The sequence below is a fragment of the Rhinopithecus bieti genome, unplaced genomic scaffold (genome assembly GCF_001698545.2).
Source record: "Rhinopithecus bieti isolate Rb0 unplaced genomic scaffold, ASM169854v2 scaffold_388, whole genome shotgun sequence".
Taxonomy (NCBI): Eukaryota; Metazoa; Chordata; class Mammalia; order Primates; family Cercopithecidae; genus Rhinopithecus; species Rhinopithecus bieti.
In genome coordinates, this window is record NW_016803198.1 from 496295 (window position 1) to 499434 (window position 3140).

Here is a 3140-nt window from a genome sequence, read left to right on the forward strand (position 1 = left end):
ATTGTGGATATTAGCCCTTTGCCAGATGGGTAGATTGCAAAGATTTTCTCCCATTCTGTAGGTTTCCTGTTCACTCTGATGGTAGTTTCTTTTGACATGCAGAAGCTCTTTAGTTTAATTAGATCCCACTTGTCTATTTTGGCTTTTGTTGCCGTTGCTTTTGGTGTTTTAGTCATGAAGTACTTGCCCTTGCCTGTGTCTTGAATAGTACTCCCTAGGTTTTCTTCTAGGGTTTTTATGGTTTTAGGTCTAACATTTAAGTCTCTAATCCATCTTGAATTAATTTTTGTTTAAGGAGTAAGGAAAGGATCCAGTTTCAGCTTTCTACTTATGGCTAGCCAATTTTCCCAGTACCATTTATTAAATAGGGAATCCTTTCCCCATTTCTTGTTTTTGTCAGGTTCGTCAAAGATCAGATGGCTGTAGATGTGTGGTATTATTTCTGAGGACTCTGTTCTGTTCCATTGGTCTATATTTCTGTTTTGGTACCAGTACCATGCTGTTTTGGTTACTGTAGCCTTATAGTATAGTTTGAAGTCAGGTAGCATGATGCCTCCAGCCTTTGTTCTTTTGGCTTAGGATTGTCATGGCAATGCAGGGTCTTTCTTGGTTCCATATGAACTTTAAAGTAGATTTTTCCTATTCTGTGAAGAAAGTCATTGGTAGCTTGATGGGGATTGCATTGAATCTATAAATTACCTTTGACAATATGACCATTTTCATGATATTAATTCTTCCTATCCATGAGCATGGTATATTCTTCCATTTGTTTGTGTCCTCTTTTAATTCACTGAGCAGTGGTTTGTAGTTCTCCTTGAAGAGATCCTTTAGATCCCTTGTAAGTTGGATTCCTAGGTATTTTACTCTCTTTGTAGCAGTTGTGAATGGGAGCTCACTCATGATTTGGCTCTCTGTTTGTCTGTTATTGGTTTATAAGAATGATTTTATTTTTGCACATTGATTTTGAATCCTGCGACTTTGCTGAAGTTGCTTATCAGCTTAAGGAGATTTTGGGCTGAGACAATTAGGTTTTCTAAATATACAATCATGTCATCTGCAAACAGGGACAGTTTGACTTCCTCTTTTCCTAATTGAATACCATTTATGTCTTCCTCTTGCCTGATTTCCCTGGACAGAACTTCAAACACTTTGTTAAATAGGGGTGGTGAGAGAGGACATCCTTATCTTGTGCTGGTTTTCAAATAGAATGCTTCCACTTTTTGCCCATTCACTATGATATTGGCTGTGAGTTTGTCATAAATAGCTCTTACTATTTTGAGATATGTTCCAACAATACTTAGTTTATTGAGAGTTTTTAGCATGAAGGCTGTTGAATTTTGTCAAAGGCCTTTTCTGCATCTATTGAGATAATCCTGTGATTTTGTCATTGGTTCTGTTTATGTGATGAATTATGTTTATTAATTTGTACATGTTGAACCAGCCTTGCATCCCAGGGATGAAGTCAACTTGATTGTGGCGGATAAGTTTTTTGATGTGCTGCTGCTGGATTTGGATTGCCAGTATTTGTTGAGGATTTTCACACCAATGCTCATCAAGGATATTGCTCTAATGCTTTGCCTCTGCCAGGCTTTGGTATCAGGATGATGCTGGCCTCATAAAATGAGTTAGGGAGGATTCCCTCTTTTTCTATTGATTGGAATGGTTTCAGAAGGAATGGAAACAGCTCCTCTTTGTACTTGTGGTAGAATTCGGCTGTGAATCCATCTGGTCCTGGACTTTTTTTTGGTTGGTAGACTATTAATTATTGCCTCAATTCCAGAGCCTGTTATTGGTCTATTCAGTGATTCAACTTCTTCCTGGTTTAGTCTTGGGAGGGTGTATGTGTCCAGGAATTTATCCATTTCTTCTAGATTTTCTAGTTTATTTGCACAGCAGTGTTCTAGTTTATTTGCATGGATGTTAGTTTGTATTTCTGTGGAATCGGCGGTGATATCCCCTTTATCATTTTGTATCATGTCTATTTGATTCTTCTCTCTTTTCTTATTTATTAGTCTTGCTAGTGGTCTATCAATTCTGTTGATCTTTTTGTAAAACCAGCTCCTGGATTCATGGATTTTTGAAGGGATTTTGTGTCTCTATCTCCTTCAGTTCTGCTCTGATCTTAGTTATTTCTTGCCTTCTGCTAGCTTTTGAATTTGTTTCCTCTTTCTTCTCCAGTTCTTTTAATTGTGATGTTAGGGTGTCGCTTTCAGATCTTTTCTGCTTTCTCTTGTGGGTATCTAGTGCTATAAATTTCCCTATACACACTGCTCTAAATGTGTCCCAGAGATTCTTATATGTCATGTCTTTGTTCTCATTTGGTTTCAAAGAACATCTTTATTTCTGCCTTCATTTTATTTTTTACCCAGTAGTCATTCAGGAGCAGGTTGTTCAGTTTCCATAGTTGTGCAGTTTTGAGGGAGTTTCTTAATCCTGAGTTCTAATTGGATTGCACTGTGATCTGAGAGACAGTTTGTTGTGATTTCTGTTCTTTTACATTTGCTGAGGAGTTCTTTACCTCCCATTATGTGGTCCATTTTAGAATAAGTGTGAAGTGGTGCTGAGAAAAATGTATATTCTGTTGATTTTGGATGGAGAGTTCTGTAAATGTCTATTAGATCTGCTTGGTTCAGAGGTGTGTTCAAGTCCTGGATATCTTTGTTAACCTTCTGTCTCATTAATCTGTGTAATATTGATAGTGAGGTGTTAAAGTCTCCCATTATTACTTTTTGGGAGTCTAAGTCTCTTTGTAGGTCTCTCAGGACTTGCTTTATAAATCTGGGTGCTCCTGCATTGGGTGCATATATATTTAGGATAGTTAGCTCTTCTTGTTGAATTGATCCCTTCACCATTATGTAATGGCCTTCTTTGTCTCTTTTGATCTTTGTTGGTTTAAAGTTTGTTTTATCAGAGTCTAGGATTGCAACCCCTGTTGTTGTTGTTGTTGTTGTTGTTGTTTTTTTTTTGCCTTTCATTTCCTTGGTAGATCTTCTTCCATCCCTTTATTTTGAGCCTATGTGTGTCTCTGCATGTGAGATGGGTCTCCTGAATACAGCACACTGATGTGTCTTGACTCTTTATCCATTTTGCCAGTATGTGTCTTTTAATTGGGACATTTAGCCCATTTACATTTAAGGTTA